General features: G+C 44.0%; 1 protein-coding gene across 1 annotated transcript in view; it reads right to left on the reverse strand.

Moving 5' to 3' along the window:
* The window catches only part of DGKG (diacylglycerol kinase gamma), a 202566-nt gene extending 184972 nt beyond the window's left edge, over window positions 1–17594 (reverse strand). The window contains exon 1 of the mRNA XM_081831122.1: window positions 17323–17594. The gene's annotated coding sequence lies outside the window, so the exon portion shown is untranslated. The remainder of the gene's footprint in view (window positions 1–17322) is intronic.
* Window positions 17595–21049: the final 3455 nt, after the last annotated feature.

Below are 21049 nucleotides of genomic sequence, written 5' to 3' on the forward strand. Positions count from 1 at the left end.
GTGCCAGACAGTACCCCCAATTTCTAAGTAATTGGCTCCAGCTTCTGCCTCTGATCTTTAGAATTGCCTCCCTCCATTTTAGCCCTCCCTGTGCCTGAGGACTTTACCCTACAAAACCCACAAGTTTCACTTACTTTCTTTCTCAAGAACCAATACTTGCCTCTTACTGACTATCAGTTTGTGTTCAATTCCTTTTCCAGGCATTCGAGGTCCTTTATGATCTAGTCTGACCTGATCTCCCACTAGTTTTAGGCAAAACAGTGAAAAATCTGGATATAGGGATGGTGCTGTCATCCACTCTTTCTGCTAACAGTTGGGATTCTGGGACAAAAAAGAAGCAAAGAGTGTCAACACTGGCTATTGCTCTCTGAGCCACAATTCACCATATGCTGAAAGGGGGAATTCATGTGTAGTAATGAGAGGCTTGTACCTCTTGAGCATGGGGGGGCATGTATTTGCCTAGAGGCTGATGGGGAAGAGGAGCAAAGAGCTGCGATAATGCCATGAACAGAACTACTGGTAAAACAAAGACAAACATGAGAGGCAGGTGCCTGGTGACACATACACACATATAACACACATACGTGTGGTTACAAAGAATTGCTAGAAACTGTATTTATGGACTGACATGTCTCTATGGCCACATGGCTTTGGATCCAAAATTGGTTTATAATGAGGATTCATGTCTCTAAAGATAGAGCACACCTAGAATATCTCATGACTGAACAGAAAAGCGTGAGGAGCATGTGATATATCATTGTGAGGATTTTTTACAGGCCACATGGCCCCAAGAGGAAATGGAGGGGTGCCTTCCTATCCACTACTGCTCCAGCACAAAAGAAGCTGGAACAGAGCAAGGGAACTTGAACTGCCTGAATGTCTGCAGAAAGCTTCATTTGGCTAAAAGTAGAGAATCAAGACTGGTGTTTTTATTTCCCTTGTTGACATGGAGTCAAGAAATTTAAGCAAATAAAGTCCTCTGGACCTCATTCCAACAGATTTTCCTCCCTTTTTCAATGGAAATGTCCTTCTCCACATTCAACAGCCTTGATAATTGGTATTATTTACCTTCGACCTCCTTCTTCCTCCCAAAATTTCAATACCAAATCAGAAACTAACTTGCTAAGTGAAGCAGGCATAAGCAGCATCTTGAGAGAAAGAATTCACTTCAACTCAGAGGTCCTGACTGTCAAGGAGAAACTTGGTTGTAAAAAATAGCCAAGATCTCTAGATTTAGGCAGATACCAGAGGAAAAAGGAATGATTCGTCAAAAAAAAAAAAAAAAAAGTGCCTGCAAGACTAATGCATGGTTCATATCTGAAAAGGATATTTGAAATAAAGGCAAGGGCACACGATCATGAAATACATAGGAAGATGTCACAAACTTATACAAATTACATCATGAAAAATACCTGAGAATGATCTGAAAATACTAGTACAAAAAAACAACAACTATATTAGCCAAGAAAAGGTTGGGGGTAAGTTTGGGAAGTGGGCTGGTTAATTTCAGAGCAAGAAGAGCAAAGGACAGTTTGGTCTACTGCTTGGGAACAAGTATGACCAGGAGAACTTTCAGTGGTTACTGAACCACTTTTATTGACTTTTGAGGAATTTTGGAGAACAACAGCACCAACAACAAAAAGACAAAGATCTAGAAATAAGCTTATTTAATCTTATTTCCATTAGCAAAAAAGTGGAAGAATATAGATTCTACAAACTATAAACAGTATAAGCATAATATTAATCTTAGTCAAGAATCCAAATCATATTTTAAAATAAAGATCACATATAATGCCACTACCAACTACAACCACAATTAACATGTTGCTGTAAATTCTTTCTAGAATTTTCCCATGAGTAGATGCTTTTTTTTTTTTTTTAACTCCTTTTTATCTTTTTGGCTTTTTCCACGTAACAGAATATGGTGACTATTATTTGGTGTTATTAAACATTCTCTTACGTACAATATTGTTTTCCATGGCTATATAGTACATTTTATACATACATATTATATAAATCAACTGTGATTTATGACTTGTCCCCCATATTGTTATTTTTTATTACTCATTTCTAATATTTGGAAACTGTGACCTTTCGCGTTTCTGCTTTGACAAACTCCCTAAGGTTTTATTTGTACCCTAATAATTAATATTTGTAAATGTTCTTTGAACTCTGGAAAAAAATTTTCATTCTCTGTATTTTGGATATTATGCAGCACATATTCAATCTTCATTCAATCTTCATTATATTATACAACTCCTGTATTTATATTACCTCTTGTTTGTTTACTTGTTATATGAAAGCCCGAGAGTGGCATTCTAAAATCTTTCAGCACTACTGTGTTTTGGGTGCAACATTAATTTTGCATCTGTCAACATTTACTGATGCATATATTTTCACAACAGTGTATCTTCACTGTGAACTGGACCCTTTGTTTATATAAAACAACCTTCATTGCCTTATTCAATGATACTTGTGTTAAGCTGCATTTTGTCTTATATCAATGTCATGACTTCTGCTTTACTGTTTGTTGCATCTGCCTTCTACACCTTGTCTCAGCATTTGAATCTTTGCACATCGTTTCGTTTCAGGGAGGAATTTGGTAAACAACGTATGGTTGAGTTTTATTTTCCGGCACAAGATGAAGACCTTTATTAAAAATGGGTCACTTAGTTCATTAATGGGAGCTGTTATAATGGAGGTACTTGATCTCATCATTTTCATGGTCCTTTTAATTTTTTTTTAATGCTTCCTCGCCATCTCCTTTATTTTCTGTCTTGTTTCATATGAAGTATGTTTCCTTAGAGTCCTTGGGTTTAGAAGATGGATTAGTGGAAAAAGAAATTCTATAACTATTATTTTCTAAAATTAAATGTCAAGAACAGAATGACTCTCTCATAGTTGAACCAAGGAATTCAGAACATTTTATTTTCATTGTCCCATCCTTTCCCGTAGACTCCAGACAAACACCAGTCTTTCTGGGTTTTTAAAAATGTAATCTGGGGCTTTAAGTCCCAACTTGCTGTTTCATAAGTTTTTGTAACAAATGCATATCTTCTCTTTGAATATATTTTACTTTTGCATACAATTTTTAAAAGATTTTATTTACTTATTTGAGAGAGAGAGCACAAGCAGGGGGAGGGGTAGAGAAAGAGGGAGAAGCAGACTCCCCACTGAGCAGGGAGCCCGATGTGGGGTTCAATTCTGGGACTCCAGGATCATGACCTGAGCCGAACGAAGGCAGATGCTTAACCGACTGAGGCACCCAGGCGCCCTTATTTTTAAAAATCTTTTTTTATTTTATTTTAAGTGGGCTCCACGCCCAGTGTGGGGCTTATACTCATGACCTTGAGATTAAGAGTTGTGTGCTCTACCAACTGAGCCAGCCAGGTGCCCCCTCCATATAATTTTAAAACTGAATCTACAACAATAATTTAGACAACTCTTTTTAAGTTGGCTTCAGTACTAATCCTCTTTTATAACATTACTTTCTCCACGTACTTCATTTGATTTTCTATAAAACGAACTCTGCTCATTAGTTGCATCCAAGAGATTTTAATTCTGTTGTGTTTTAGTTTCCTTGCAATCTCATCTGTATCTTTGCATACCATATTTTATTTTCATCTCTGCCTGCTTTCGTTCTCTTCTGATTTGTGAAGGCCATGGTTTCCTGCCCTCTTAAAAGCATTCCAGTCTCCTAAAATACTCTCTTAGGTCCAGCTGGAGGAGTTCATTTATTTTCATTCTGTATGCTATTCTTTGTTCCTTTATCTTGCATTTTCCTTAGTTCCTATCTGTTTTACTCTTTACTCATTCTTAGAGAAGGAAGCATTCTACAGATTTAATGCTTGTCAAATAACAGGTCTTGGGTCTTATTTTCACTGAATGCTAAATTAACAGTGGCAGGTGGATGTGCACAGGTCCCAGGCTACATCAAGTTTCTAGAATATATTATCCTAGAGAAACTCTACTTGAATTTTATTTTCCTCTTTGTGCTGGAACAATTTCTACTGTTTGGAATGTATCACAAGATTCTACAAAATGATCAAAATTTCTCAATATTTTAAAAGTGTTTTAACAGATATATATATTCTTTCATTCTTGAATATGAAATCCATTGCATATATATCCATTGCATCCAACTCCTTATATCCTTAATATTCTTTACATACTCATTTGTTTTTGTTACTTAATATATTGGAGATTGATAGAAATATGTTGTTTTCCACTGTGATTGTTTTGACAATTTTATTTTAAATATTTTAATATTTATATTATTTAGAATAAAAATATTCATGGATAGTATGCCTCCTAATGGATTATATCTTTTAGTCACAGTTAATGTACCATTCTACTTTGTCTAATATTAATATTGCTCTCCTTTCTTTCTTTGGTTTGCATTTTCCTGGTATATTTATACTCTTTCCTTTTTTTCCTCTCCTTTCTGTCCCACTTTGTTTTAAACAGCATATATTTAGAATTAGTTTTGCCTGATCCATGTCTCTTTGTCTTTTAATAGAAACAATTAAGCCATTCACACTTAATGTGATAACATGCTTGACCTCACTTCTATCTCTTATTTTATACTTTTTTTATGTTCCCTTGCTATTTTCTTTATTAGTTTTTAATCTTGGCCATACCGTTCCAAATCTTTCTCCTAATTTGAAGTTAAATATGGCATTTCTAGCCTTATATTCATCTTTCTTTCTTTTTAAAAAATGTATCTAGTATTCAATGTGTCTCAGCACGAACTGAGAGCTTTAGTACTTCAAGCATTCTTGTTTTTCTGGAGTAATCTGAGTTTTTAGACTCAGATTATTATCATTAAATTTTTTATCTATCGGGCGCCTGGGTGGCTCAGCCGGTTAAGCGTCTGCCTTTGGCTCAGGTCATGATCCCAGGGTCCTGGGATCGAGCCCCGCATCGGGCTCCCTGCTCCGCAGGAAGCCTGCTTCTCCCTCTCCCACTCCCCCTGCTCGTGTTCCCTCCCTCGCTGTGTCTCTGTCAAATAAATACATAAAATCTTGACAAAAAAATTTTTATCTATCTTTTTAACTAAGAATTATTTTTGACAGTTGTATTGTTTCATAACCGCATTAATAAAGTTTAAACATTAAATCTCCTCTACTGATTTCACTATTCACCTCCTATCTTTTAGATCACATCATCTCCATCCCCCAATTTTAATATTCATTAATTTCCCTGTTGATCAGAATATTTTGAATACTTTTTCCACTAAAGGATTTTGGTGGTCTACTTTCTGTGTACTTCTTTTGTCTGACAATATCTTTTCTTTCCCTTGCGTAGTACTAAATACAGTTCTTGGTCACAATCTTATTACCTCAAAACTCTATAGCCATATATCAACTTCCTTCTGACATTTAGTGCTACAAAATCTCTGACACATGCTTATTAAAAATACTGTTTTTTTTTCTGATTGCATACCAATAGATTCTTTTAAATCTTATAAATTAGTAACTTCCACTAGAATATGTCTTTAATTTTCCCTGGTACACAATATTTTAAATTGAAATCATAAAAATATTTCTCTATACTTTTTATAACTCATCTTCCATTTTCTCTTCTAAAAAATTCCATTATTTTAATATTTAATGTGTTGAATTATAGCTTCCATTTTTTTCACTCATTAGTTTGTTGTTTTTTTTTTAAGTGTATTTATTTATTTATTTATTTAGAGAAAATGTGTGTGAGTGGGGGAGAGGCAAAGGGAGAGGGAGAGGAGCAGACTCCCTACTGAGCAGGGAGCCCAACTCCAGTCGGATCCCAGGACCCTGAGCCAAAACCAAGAGTTAGTTGCTTAACTGACAGAGCTACCCAGGCGTCCCTTTTGGTTTGTTTCTTTATGTGTTTTCTATCAGAACTGTGAGAATTTACACTCATCTTTAGTGTTCTGCGTTGTTCTAATGTCCATGTTTCCATTACACGATTTTAATTCTGCAAAATATTTCTCATTTTAAAGGAAGTAAAGTTTCCTAATCTCAGATTGCTTTCTTTTGATAGTTTCTGTTACATTCTTTTGAATCTCTGTAAATAGAACTTGGAACTTCAAAGAAAAAAAAAGGTTTTCTTCTTTTTTTTCACTAGTGTCTATTTTAGAGGGAGAAATTAGTTTTACATTCTTCAATGTCTCCCTTCTTCTGAACTGCTAAATACTGTTTTTGTGAGCTTTGACCATGTGTTGACTGTGAGTCCCATGATCCATCACCATGTGTGTTGGCCAAGGTGTGTCTGAGGAGGCACTAATATGACTGAGATGCTGAGGTGGTGTTTCCCATCACCAACCTTCCTAGCACTGCTGTAGTCCCCTGATACACACACACACACACACACAGTATTTATATATACAACATATATATAAAATATATTGAGATATATATTGTAATATTATATATATATATATACTTTCTAAAATGGTGGTAAAATATACATTATATACAATTTGTTTATTTATGGTGGTAAAATATTCATGACATAAAATTTACCACTTAACCATTTTTAAGTATACAGTTCAGTGGTATTAAGTATATTTACACTTTTGTGCAACCACCACCACCATCCATTCACAGAACTTTTTTCATCTTACAAAACTAAAACCCTGTACTACTACATGATAACACCTCATTCTCCCCTTCTCCATCCCCTGGAAACCACCGTTCTACTTTCGGTCTCTATGGAGTTTGACTATACTAAATACTTCCTATGAGTATTTGTCCTTTTGTGACTGGTTTATTTCACTTAGCAAAATGTCATCAAGGTTCATCCATGTTGTAGCATGCATCAGAATTTCATTCCTTTTTAAGGTTGAGTAACACTCCATTGTAGGTATATACAACATTTTGTTTATCCTTTTGTTCATTGATAAGACACTCGGCTGCTTCCACACTTTGGCTATTGTGAATAATGCTGCTATGTATTTAGGTATATGAATATCTCTTCGTGTCCTTGCTTTCAATTCTTTGGGTTATATATCCAGAAGAGAAATTGATGGCTCATATGGTATTCCTATTTTTAATTTTTTGAGGAATCACCATACTGTTTTCCATAGTGGTTGCACCATTTTACATTCTCACCAACAGTGCTCAAGGGTTCCAACTTCTCACATCCTCATCATTTGCTTTTTTCCTTTTTTTGACAATAGCTATCCTAAAGGATATGATGTAGTATCTCATTGTGGTTTTGATTTGCATTTCCCTAATGATTAGTGATGTTGAGCATCTTTTCGTGTACTTATTGGCCATTTGTGCATCTTCTTTGGAGAAATGTTTCTCAAATCCTTTGCCCACTTATTAATTGGATTGTTTGTTTTTTTTGTTGAGTTTGGGGAGTTCTCTCTATATTCTGAATACCAACCCACTTTCAGATATATGATTTGCAAATAATTTTATCCCATTTTTGTAGCCCCTGTCACCTTACCCTTAGAGATGCTAGTGAAATTCTTCTAGGAGTTCCTTCCTTTTCATCTGCAGGCCAACTTTTCCTTCCACTCTGGTGACTTACCGGTTAGTTGAGCTTTCCCTTGATTCACTCTCATGTATACTGTTTATCATGGATTGTTGTCAAAATTTGTGACATGTGGATTACATTGGTATCCTTTTCTGGCTGTCAGTACTATAATAAATATCTTCAAATATTTATATATTAATCTGATCATTTCAATAAAAAATTAGGGGAGTAGGTATGAGTTAAATGTATATTCTTCATTTCCCATTTTTAACAAGGTATTTCTTAAAGGTAATATATCTGCACCAGAATCACCCTGAGTGCTGGTGAAAAATGCTGCTTCTGGGCCACCACTGCACATCTCTGAATCAGAATCTCTGACGGGAGAGTCTCCAGGCAAAAATCAAAATTCAAGAACTGCTAGATTGAGTGCTGCCTTGTGAGCACTTGAAAGAGAAAGCAAGGATTCCATGGAACTAACCAAGGTTCACTCAGAAGTCATAGCAGGTGATTCTTAAGTCTTTTTGACAGGTATATTAGTTATGTAATTCAGGTACCGGATATTTAACAAAGCTTCCCACGAGCCTTGCAGGCATGAGGGAGAAATAACTGTTGAATTCAAAGACAGGGCTAATGTGCAGACAAGATCATGACTGGAGTGCGGCGTCCAGTGTAGGTTCTGACACGCTCAAGTGGGTTTTTAGAGAAAATGTACTGCACTCAGGAGATTTGCCAGAGAAGCTAAGGAATTAAAAACCCTGTAGAGGAATCACTGAGGGAACTTCTTGGTTAGCAGTGGTTCTTAACTCTGTGTCACTTGAGGATCCTTAAAAAAATACTCAGGCCCAGGCCCTGACCCCAGACCCATTCAATTAGCATCTCCAGGAGTGGAACCCAGAACTGATAGTTCTGCAATGCTCTCCAGGTGATTTTAATGTTCAACCAGTGTTGAGAACCACTGGTCTAGAGAAGAGGACCCTGATTACATATTTGTGAAGCTCAAATGTGGAAGAGGAAGATAAATGTTTCAGAAAAAAAAAAAAATCCACGCTTGACCATTCACCTGGCAGAAGGGACACTGAAGGTCTAGCTGAGTCAGCAAATGGCTACTGGCACAGCTTGCCTATCAAGCCCGGACTCTCAACGCTGTGAGAAATGTCCTTCCCTTACTGAAGAGGCATGGATCTCCTTGACATGGATCTTTCAGATACTGGTAGTACATGTATCAAGATAAATGAAAATCGACTCTCATAATCTCATCAGCTCTTGCGGTGTCACCTACCACTCAGAGTGATGATTCCCTAATCTGGGTTTCTAGCCACAGAGCTCGTCTATCAACCACATCTCCACCTGGATCTCTCACTGACGCTTCAAATGTAACATGCCCCAAACTGACTCATTACTGAACCCTACCCTGTTCCTTGTTTCTCATGGTCATTGGAACCATTATTCTTCTAGGCCCACGGAGTGGAAGCCTGGGGGCTACCCTTTGTTCATCTGCTTCCCTCACTACACTCACATCCACTTAATTACAAGTTCTTTCCTGATTCTGTCCTTCCCTCTGTACCACCTTGTTCAGTCCTCATATCACCTAAATTCCCACGGAAGCCCCCCAATGGGCAGCCCTGCTTCTTGTCTTCTCTTAGCTGGAAGGATTGCTCTAATGTTAAAATCTGGCCATGTCAGTTCCCACTTAAAATTTCCCAGTGGCCCTCCGCTGTCTACCAGAAAAGATCCACATTCTTTTATTTGACAGACAAGACTCTCCTGCCCACATTTCCAGGCTTGTCTCCCATCACTTCTTGAATCACGGTTTTTGCTTCAGCAACACTGAACTGGAGACAAGAACTGCCTCTGAGCCTCTGCTTACACTGTTCCCTCTATCACCCACACTCAGAATGTATTACCCACATTCACTTCTTCACTTCTACCCATCCTTCAAATTTCAGCTGAAGTTCATCTACTCCAAAGAGTAATGCCTGACCTCCTTGGTCTAACACCTTCCTAGGCTGGGGAGGTGACCCTCCACCAAATCTCCTCTAAACATAATGCTACATGATATCTGTTTCTGGCTCTGTCCCACCCAGCTTCTGGAAACCCAGTGGGTCCTATCCCCAGAAACTACTGCTATGCCTAGCACAGAGGGGATGTTCAGTATATATTTGCTGATTTAATGTTAGTCAAATGATTGGTTGAATCTCCTCAGGAATATATTTGCACGATTTACAGATTAGAAGCAATGGAAGATTTGGAGCAAAGAGGTAATTTCCCCAGCTATAGGAACATGTAACTACTGGCTTCCTAATGCTTGGGCAAGATCACTTTGTGATCAGCCAAAGGCTGCTGGACATCCATGCATGGGAAAATGGAGGGGACAAACTTCCACCAGTGGGTGTCCTGGGGTTGGACTCTGGGGATCATGGACATACTTGTTGAGACTCTGGGTTGAGGAGAGTGGGAAACTGGATGAGAACACCCACCCCGCCTTTGCATGTACCTCAAGGATTCTGGAAGGAATCCTCTGGCCCTCTCAGAGACGGAAACAACTTTATCTAGCTCCACTTTAACTGAAAGGCAGGGACACCGAGGCAGCTGGTAAAGGGCTGTGGGCCACTGTCCCAGAGCAGAGAAGTGGAGAAATAGAGCAAGGAATGAAAACGTTTAGGCCAAACATTTCAAGCATTTCAGCATCTAAGGGTCAAAGTAAGCGGCCTTGCTGATCTCTGGCTACTTGGAACTTTCACATCAGATCAGCCACCAGGGAAGCTGGTTTCTGTATAGATGAAACACTGTTTGTGCCTTAAGTGAGGAGAGAACTCCCCATGCAGACCAACCAGAAGAGCGTGGTGGGCCCAAATGGGCCATCTGGGCAGGTGGGTCTGGGGTCTGTCAGCAGCTACTTTGTCACTGAGTTTTACCTGTCGTCCCTTGTCTTGCCGTAACAGACTCTTCTATACCCCACGGCCTCTGCTTTAATGAAATCACACCACTGAAAGAAGGCTGGAGATACCTGTGCTGTCTCACAATCATGATCGGAATCAGGAGAGCTCATGAATATGAGCACCCTGTTATCTCCTAAGTGTGGTTACATGCAAAGGACGGTTACTGTTCTCGTGATTTTTCTTAATTAAAAAAATCTTTTCTTACTTGAACGTTTTCTATCTGTGCCCCTGTCCTGCCTTGAAGAATTTTGGCCCCATTTCCCACTTGGAAAATGAGAGTCCTTAAGCGCTTTTACTTTCTCCTTTTAAATCACAATGCCAGGAAAGAATCTTGAATTTTCACTGAGGCATCAGTGACTTCCAAGGTTAATTCCAAGAGGAAAGTGGACATTGCTTAAAAAAACCCAAAAAACAAAAAACAAAGACTGTGCTTCTTCAGAAATGAAGATGAAGAGATGGAGTTATGCCCTGGGGAAGAGTGGGAGACCTCAGTTCTTTTCGGGGAAGTGGGACCCCATGCAGGACACTACATCTTTAGGTAGAGGAGGATTCCTCACTTTAAGACGAAGGCCTGGGATCAGGTACTCCCTAGGCTCCTTCCCTGATTTCATTTTCCATGATGCTAGAGACTCTTAGATCTGCCTCAAACTAATCCAAGTCTTTTGGCCTAACTGAGTAATATCCCAGGGAGCTAAGACAACATGTAACTGATATCCCTGGACCACTCTCCTTACTCTGTTCAGAATCATAGAGTAAGTGAGCCACCACCACCATCTTCACTGCCAACCACCATCATCCCCACCACCATCACTGCTACCGACACCATCACCTCCAGGGCAAAAACGGTTCTAATTTTGTAATGGGAAAAATAATATACGAGAATTCTTAACTTGAGGGGCTGATGTTAATCCCAGAGAACATTCTGGAATAGGATGTGGAATGAGATTTTAGGACTGAAGTTGTGATCTCTAAGAACGAACAAGGGTTAACTGAAAGCAGCTTATGTCAAACTAGCAAAATAACTTCTTTGACAACGTAACTGGCAGGCAGATAAGGGAAATACCAGTGATAAAGAGTATCTGGACTGTATCAAAACCTTAGATAAGATTCCTTTGATAATTTTTTGAAAAAGTTGAAGAAATATGGGCTGGGTAATAGTATAAAAAGTTGAATAAATTTTCTGAAAGAGTGTTGTTTACTTAATGAGTTAACATCTATCTTGAGGGAGCAAAGAGTGACGTGCCTCAGAATTCCGTAATGTCCGTCATTTTTATCGATGACTTAGTTGAAGAGGTCATGCTCATCAGATTTGGGGATGACAGGAAGCCAGCTGGAAGGGGCAGTAAATATACTAGATAACAGAATCAAAGCTGGACATATTTGGGCAATTTGGCAAGAGAGACTAAATTGAACAAGATGAAGGGAGTAATAAATGCAAGGGCTCTATATTCAGGTCCCACGTAGCATCTGTACGAGCATGGGGGTGTGCGGCAGGTGATACAGTTCAAGAGGAAGTTTAAAAGAGAGTTGCTTTTTTTCAGTTGGCACTAAGCTCAACAGGTATTACTGGTATAGATTGCCAATTCAACCTTACAGCGTTTTAACAGAAATAAATATGAAATGGAAGATGAAGCAGGTAATAATCTCTCCCTATTTAAGACTAATTCAGCCTCCCTTGAAATTTTGCATTTTATTCTTTAAGAACAAAGACAGGGAAAACTGAAGCAAGACCGACAATGACGGTGATGACACTGAAGCCAGTGACGTAGGAGGCTGCATGGAGCAGTGCAAAGGGCACTGGTCAGGGAGACCGGAGCCAGGCTGTGCCATGAACTGGCTGTGAGATCCTAGCCAAGCCAGTATTTCCCTCAGAGCTGGTGACAGGCCTCCCTGAGTGGTGGTGGTGGGCTGGTCTGCTCTCCTCAGCTTTGGCCCTCTGGTCAGACCATGCTGTGGGTGGGTTCCTTTCTCCCTTGTCACTCATCCAGGGACAAGGCCTCTGGAGCGCCCAGCAAAATTTTGCACTCTTGAAATGCCATTAACATTCGCAAATTATACCAATTATTTCCCTTGGGAAGCCTTCAAAAATACCCTTTCTTTGGCTCCATGGGAAGTCAAGCTGATGGCAGTTCACATCCACAATACCACACACGACATTTACTGAGGCAGGAAAGAAAAACGCCTAAGACAGCAGGCTCTGAAATCTCCAGACTCGGAGTTAAAACGCAGCCTCTCCTACTAGCTTCGTGAGCACTTACTTAGACTTCCTGAGACTCAGTTTTCCTGTCTGTACAACAGGGTTAATACCAGGCTCAGAGAGATGTGAAGATTAAGTGAGACAATGCATATACAAAATATAGCACCATGTGGAGCACAAGGTAGGAGCCCAGTAAATAGTATACCTAATATTACTACTCCATTTACTACCACTATCCCTCCCCTTTCTTCCTCCCCGCTCCCATCCTCCTCCTGGGCCAGGTACTGTGCTGGTTGCAGGAAATATGGTGGACTCACATCCCCTGCCCCCGCCAAGCTCACAATCCAACCAGCACCGTCCAGATCAACTTTCTGCCACGATGGAAATGTTCTACACATGCATTTTCTAATGTGGTAGCCAGAAGCCGTATGTGGCATTTACATACTACAAATGTGATTGACGTGACTGAAGAATGGAACTTTAAGTTTTATTTAATTTTAATGAATTAAATGAAAATGGAAATAGTCCCATGTGGACATAGACAGCACAGCTCTAGATACTTTCCTGGTACATTTCTGAGGCTGCCTAGTCTGAGCAAATAAAGATACATTATATGTTAAAAAAAAGAAGAAGAAGAAGATAGCAGGAGAGGAAGAATGAAGGGGGGTAAAATCAGAGGGGGAGACGAACCATGGGAGACGATGGACTCTGAAAAACAAACTGAGGGTTCTAGAGGGGAGGGGGTGGGAGGATGGATTAGCCTGGTGATGGGTATTGAGGGGGGCACGTTCTGCATGGAGCACTGGGTGTTATGCACAAACAATGAATCATGGAACACTACATCAAAAACTAATGATGTAATGTATGGTGATTAACATAACATAATAAAAAAAAAGATACATGGAAAGACAAACGCACAAAAAGCACACAGTACAGTACCTGGAAAATTCTCTTATTTGTTCGTTCACCACATTTAATTGTGGTGCAAAAGTTCTATCTCAGGCGCTGCGGCCATGGTGACGGCTGTACCTTCAATGAGCTCACAGCTTAGTTGGGCTATGCAGAGAAGTGATTTCACCACAGTGAGGGAAGTGTATGCACAGGTGCTATGGGTGAGGCAGAGAGAGGTCTCTAACCCAGATGAGCAGTCAAGGGAGGGCTTCCCAGAAGGATGGCTTAAGATCTGAGCAGAGTCCTGAAGAGATTTCAGAGAGGGGACTCAATGAATATTTATTCAATTTACAACAACAGGTTATACTCCAGGGCCATGAGACCCAGTGCTGGTGGCAGAGGCGGCTATGGGGCAAACACTGTCTTAGGGAAAACTCATAGCCTAGGGCCAATTTGTCTTCAAACAGTTCCCCTTTGTGTCTTTTTGTATTGCTTAATTTCATTTCTCTTCTGCAGCCGTATCTTCTCACCTGGGGACATTTTTGGGGGATGTTGTATATAACCTTACTTTTTATTGCTTTATCAGTAGTCACTAACCGTAACTGATTTGGTGGGGGGTAGGGAGGCAGAAGAAGTCTGTTACATATAAGGTGACATCAACTCGCACTGTGGTTTTGATGCGGAATTCTTTTCCTTGGTATAAACAAAAAGCTCTGTGAATATGGCCAGTACATGAAGAAGCTGTTATGGATTGGTTGGACTGGCTGCATCTGGCTGTGACAGTGATGCACTCTAATAGGAGTAAGGATTATTCTAATTACTTACATGGAGCAGTGGGATCTTACGAACATTTGTATATCTTACACGATTTTTGATTTGCCCAAAGCTGATATGTGACATCTAGCCAGAGAATTCTGCCACTGACAGTTGCTCACATAAAAGCAGGTACGGCTCTATACTGTATAGTTTCCATAATCACAGGTGTGTGTGCATACAGCTGGATGATGTAAGACCCAGGATTTAAACCCAGGCTGAGTCCTGAGTGGTTGCCTAGCCTCTGTAACTATTGCTTCTCTGCTCTCCCTGTCCCCTCAGTTAGTGTTGTAGCAAAAGTCCTTGGCGAACATCATTTTCATGGCTGTGTATTATTACACTGTCAGTCATTTAGCAACTACAAATAACTCTGCACAACATCCCTGCTGCATACACTTCCCAAATACTTTCTTTGGATAGATTCCCAGAAGCAGGATCACTGGGCTAAAGGGCATGAAAGTTTCAAGGCTCCTGATATATAGGACAAGCTGCTTTTTGAAAAGGCTACACCAATTTATACTTCCATTACACTGCTCTGCCGCAGTCAAAGCAGATGACCTCTAAAGACTCAAATAGACCAGGGCCTCATGTGACCAAACCACACCACCCGAGCATCCCCCTGGCCTTCCGGGCGAAGGAATCACTAGCTGTGTGGCAGGGGCAAGTCCCCTGAGCTCTGTGGCTTTGGTTATAATGCTTGCCTCAGTGAGTCTTCTGAGGATTGAATGACACAATGAATATAAAATACTCAGCATCTAAAACGTACATTTAGTAGATACTCAATAAATGTAGGCTCACTATAGGTTATATGATTTCAAGGCAAAAAACAGATAGAAAAGAAATATGCCAATATAGTAACAGTGAGAAAATTGGGTGGTGGAACTGTGGGTGGTTGGTTTGATTCTTTGCACACTTTCCAACTTCCCTAATTTTTTTCATTCCACTCGAATTACTTTTACACTAAAAAGATATATGTAATGATGGAAGACAGTAAGATGTTTTTAAAGAATTTTACCACAACTCTCCCTTCTTCCAAAGCAGGAGCTGGGGGCAGCCTCCTCCCCTAGGGATCAGCAGGAAGGGTTGTTCCCCTGGCAGAGCCTCAGAGTGCACAGCTGGGACCTCTGGGTGCCACCTGTTGAAAGTGCTCTGTGGAGAGTTGGTGGGGGAATCGGAACTGGTGTCCTTAGTGGTTTCTCGTATCTCTAGGAGTCTAGATTCCAAGATGCTCTGATATTTATCCTTTTCTTCCCAGGTCTTGATTGATCTGAACCAAACACTGAACTAAAAGTATAAGGTGACCATACAATATTGTATGGTGACTAACATAACAAAATTAAATTTAAAAAAGTGTAAGGTGGGAAAGACTCATTTACTTGCACCCCTCCCAGAAAAATACCTGAGATAATGCCTACAGTGCTACACATAAACGCTACACAGACACATAAATGTTAAGGGTGACTGGCAAAGAGAAGACTTAGACCAGGGGTACAACAGGGAAGTTAGCTTAGTTGCACCTGCTTTATTTAATGCGTATAATTTATATTCAGAACGGACTCTCTGGCAAATACAGTCCTTTGTAACACGTCGAGCGGCGAAGTCCCTTCCCACGTTAATCAGGACATATCCCTGGAATGAGAGGATCATAAAGCACAAAGGTAGGGGTGTGTGCGTGTAAGTACGTGACCAAACCGTGATGACAACTGCCCTTACGATCTAACGTCCTTCACTGACAACGAGGGTGCCTTGTGCTCCAGCAAGTGGCTCTGGGGGGCTGTATTTTACAAAAAGCATCCCAGGCACCGAAATCCCGGATTCATTCTCCCCACTTGAACCTGAGGGCCTGTTCCCAGCCCTGTGTCCTGACCGATGCCCCTCATCAGTGACTACCCCCGGTCCACACCTCCAAACCCAAGGCGCGTGCCCCCAGGCCCCGAAATGAAAGAACGACAAACAGCGCTGCCGGGCCCTCGCGGGACGGCGAGGTCATCGTATGCTAATGCAGCGGGAGGAGCGGGCCTGGCCGCGAGCGCGTCGGCGGGTTCTCAGCTCTCCCGCGCGCCACTGCGGTGCAGCCACACATCACCGCGCGCTGCCGCAGACCCTCGGCGGCGGGGAGGGGGAGTCGTGCCCGCCACTCTCAGTTCCGCCGCTGGATCGCTCACATCTGGAGACGCCTCCTCGCTCCTGTCCCAGGCTTCCCACTGCAGTGATGGCGGGGGTGGGGGCGGCGCAGCAGAGTCACCTGTAGGGCTTTCCGGAACTCCGCGGCCCCCTCCGCAAATTCTAGTCCGCCCATCCAGAGAAAGAAAATGTCAGAATATGCAGGGTGAGGTGGCCTAGTGGAGTTTTGGAAAGCCCCACAGGTGATACTAGATGCTCGCCCTTCAAGACACACACACACACACACGGACACGCATGTCGTGACTCGGTCACTAAACAGGTCAGCTTTATGTTCTCTCCCGACCTTCCTCTCCCTCCCTAGCTCGTATTTGTCAAGGTGTCAGTGTTCTCTCCAGCCTCCCTTCAAGCTCCCCTAGCCCAGCGGCTTTGCGGACTGTCCCAAAGTCCTGGAACCTCGCGGGACGGTCAGAGGTTTTGGCGGCCAGACGTTAGGAAAAGTGTCCCCGCTCCTCGCCGCCCTTGGGCACCCTGGCGCGCGAACTGGCTACCAAGGAAGCAAGGTGCGTCTAGAAGGCGAAAATCTGGTCAGTGGCTGGAGCCAAGTGCCCGGAGCAAAGCTGCCTCCCGCCCGCACACCTTTGGGGTGTGGAAGATCTTCCCAGTCGGAGAGGGAGCCGCTGCCCCACCCGTGCCGCTCCCGCGTCCTCAGCCTTCCAGCGGGGCATCTCCTCCCGCAGGGGCTTTGCGGCAGGTGGCAGCGCCAGGGTGGGCACAGGGGCCTCGCCCGCGGCTCCCTTCCCTGGCCGCGCGACTGGCTCCCGCTCTGCCCTCCTTTTCCAAGTTGCGGCCGCCCGCGAGCCCGAGCCCCCTCCGCTGCGCCGGCGGCCGTCTTACCTCACCATGCAACACTTGGTTGCGCGGTTCCCCGGGGCGCTCCTTCCTCGGGGCTTATTCCCTTACTTGGGAGGAAAGAGGAACCGAGAGAAAGAAGGGGGACCAAGGCTGTGGTCTGGGCGCCTTCCCGCCAGCGCAGCCCTCTGAAGGAGGGGGGCAGCCCGAGAGGGCGCCGCGGAGCTGGGGCGGCGGTGCTGGGGAGAGGCAGAGCCGGGGTCCTGCGCCTGCCCGCGTACCCGCGCCTCCCAAGCAGTGCGTCCCGGCTGCCCGCTACTACGGCACTGCGGCGCCCCGCCCCTAGCCGCCCGGCGAGTCCGCCTGCCACTCTCCCGCGGAGCCCTGCCCCCGGGCGCAGAGCCCGCCCCGCACCCCCGCGCGCGCGCGCGCGCACACACACGCGCCACACACACACACTCGCGCCACACACACACGCGCGCGTGCGCGTTCCGCACACACGTGAATGCGGATCCGCTCACTGCGAGCCCGCGTCCCTTTGGTGTAACTTGGGAGCGGGCGCCGCGCGGTTCGGGCACTTCTCCCTGATGGAGCTTCGGTCCGGGAGGAGGAGTCAGAGGCTTAGGGATTCGGGGAGGACGCAGCAGTGGTGGGCTCCTCAGGGCGCCAGAGGCCCGCTGACTCCGGGAACGGAGGACAACTGCTTGACCAACCGAATACCCACTGGGCATTTCCACATCTCAGCCGAAGTCTAGGCTGCCTTAAGATCCCGACTAAATCAGAGGGGAAAAAATGCAAATTAAAAATCAACAAGTTCTCTCCGTTTCTTGGGGACTCAATCTCTCTAACCTCCAAATCGCTTCCCCGCCCCGGGCACATTACCTGACAGCTCTGGCCCTGGTGGCAGGAGACTGGTGACTGTTCAATCTGAAACGATTTCCCCCTTCGCAGGTATGGTGGGGACCACCGCATCCCGCCGGCGCTGGCCGGATCACACCTCAGGATTGAGAGCTGTTAATTCCCTTTCTCCTTTGCTTTTAGGCGGCTCTGGACAGTTTTCCCGCGCAGCAGTCTGTTCTTTAAAAATGTGGAAAAGCACAGAAAAGGGGCTGCGGGTCAGGGGTTAGGGATGAAGGCCAACACTGGCCAAGGCACCCTGACTTGTTGCTTCTTTTTCCCGGACGTGCCTGTCCGCATGGGTTGGTGGTGGTGGGAGTGACACTATCTCAGGCATGTCATACCAGCAGGATGACTTCTGTCCATTTCACACCACATTTAGAGTCATCGGGAGTTTGGACTCTCATTTGTAAAATATGTAGAGTTTACCATTTTCCACAACTGAGAATTCTTTCCCGTAGCAGGCAGTGAAGGTCCCCCGGTCAGGACTGCAGCCAAGAAAAGCTTTCTGCAGATGCGGAGGCGCCAAGGGGCCTTGGGTGTCTGGGCATTTGGGGTACAAGACTCAAACATGAATGTCAGACAGCTCTGAGCACCCTGGTGATCAGTGTCCATATTAGACCGTGTGCAGGCAGGTTGATGGGACAGATGAGGAACTGAGCTTCAGAGATTTCCCCAAGGTTCCACGTGGCAGGGAAGGCAGAGCCAACACTGGAACCCCGTGTTCACACTTCACCCTATCACTCATTATTCTCATTTCATTCTATCACCCCTGGTTGGTTCTCAATGCTCCCTTTAGCTAGACTGTTACAACCCTAGTGAGGGTGCTCTTGACGTTTTTCTTTTATCTGGTTTCCCTTTGACTCACTGACTCATTCATTTCACAACTATCTGTTAAGCTTCTTCTGTGTCTTCAGGCACTTTCCTTTGACTCTAGTCCTGGGCTTTCCTTGGGAAGAGAAGAACCGAAAAACAGAAAGGGCTTAGAACTGTCCCTGTCCCCGCTAGAGGAGAAGGCTGCTCACAGGCTCACGTTGTATATTCTCAAAGTGCTAGGTTGGGTGGATGTGAAAGACACGCTCCTTGCCTTCTGAACTGCACTATCTGTGGAGGAAAACACACTCACATGCATGTCATAAGAAAAACATTCTTTGCTCTGTCTATTCCTGACTCTTTCTAAAGAAGGCAGAACTGATGGAGAGCCTCCATTTGCCTGAGCATCAGGATGGATTTGGGGGTGCATGCTTGCAAGTATGGGGTTCTGCCTCTTAGAACAGGAAGGAAATACATTGGATGCAAGGAATGCGGAAACCATGCAGAGATAAGAGTATGGAGGCCTGACTTGATCTGGAGCTCACTGAGGAAGACTGAGGAGAGAAACTCCCTGAGCAAAGATTTGGAGAACAGAAGGGCTTGCCGAGAATCGTAAACAGTTTGCTAGGAAGGTGGGGGTGTGTGTGTATGGCTATGAAGTCTCTGCTCTCCGCCTTTCCTATAACACAATCATTTGTAAAGGCAATATTCCCCAACTTGTTTGTGAGGGGATGCCTTTGGGGAACTCAGGGTTGGGCTGCATTTAGCATCTGGGCTGGTGCAGGGTGAGCACCAAGAAGCCTATGTGGACAGAGGGCTTGAAGACAGCTGACCATTGGGTTGCACACTAATAAAATTTGGGGGAAGGGTTGTAACAGAGGTCAAAGCAATGGGGAAGGCAGGGAGGGCTGTGGGTTAAGGAGAAGCACCAAGGAGAATGGTTATTTGGATTGCGACATCAGGGAGGAGGTAAGGTTTGTATTTGAAAGGGGAGTGGGGATCTGATACAAAGCTCTGCAGGACAAGGGCCCTCTAGGCTGAGGGCAGAGTAGGAGGACAATCCATGGTGAGTTCTGGGTCTTCGGTACAGGGAAGGAAGGTTGGGACCCTATTGGAGAGGGGCCCCAAGTACCCTGCCCATAGTGTAGACTTCAGTCCATTGAGTACTGAGGAGCTCTCAAAGGGGGACCTTTTCTGTTGTTCTTGCTTGGTTTTGACAGAGAAGAGTCTGGGAAGTAAGCTGGGGAAGCCTCTGATGCCAGTTTTCCCAGGAAAGTCCGCCCCTGTGCCCCTGTCAGAATGGAGAGCGGGGGAGGGCCTAAGCCAGTGAGATCTGCTTGCTGCCCTCGTGAGGGACCAGAGCCCGGGTGGTGCAGGGGGCTCACTGCATGGGACGCCCAGCTGAAGGGCTGAGGTCCAGCCATGCTCCCCAGAGCCATGCAGCTTGGCAGGGCTGTGTCTGCCTGGAGGAAGGAATTTTCCCTGATTTGCACAGAGGCTTGGTGTGGGCTGACAGAGGCTCTGGCTGCCGAACTATCTTTGAAAATGCTGAAGCCACAGGGAAACAAGTGAGGATTTATTGCGCATTTGCTGTGTGTGTGAAGGCAAGGTAAAGTGGAAAGGGTCTTGAAGCCAGGGGTAGCTGTGAGCCTGAGCATGTCTCTGCTCTGCAGTGACAGAAGTAAGGAAGCTTACTTCTTCCCCTCAGAGCATCTGCAATCCATGCAGCTATGGAACAAACACTCAAAATGATTAAGAAGGAATAAAAGACAGTATAATATCAAATGCTCAATTATATAGAACAGATTCTCAGGGCTTGAGAAGGGAGGGAGACCTTCTCCAGGTTTGAATAGTCAAGTCTTCAGCGAGGAGGGGGTCTGGGCTTCCTGGGGGCGGTGTTTGGGCTCTAAGTTAGAGAAGAGAGCTGCGAGCAAGGGGCCAGGGGCAGGGAAGCTGGAGGCTTGTGAGCATGAGTTTTTTAGCTCCTCTGGCCACTGTAATGCCATTCCCAGTCATAGCCCAAGCACTCCGATGAGTCACCCTTGTTTCTGAGAGACAGGGC

This window comes from Leptonychotes weddellii, chromosome 1, assembly GCF_054177405.1.
Source record: "Leptonychotes weddellii isolate Sample4059 chromosome 1, ASM5417740v2, whole genome shotgun sequence".
Lineage (NCBI taxonomy): Eukaryota > Metazoa > Chordata > Mammalia > Carnivora > Phocidae > Leptonychotes > Leptonychotes weddellii.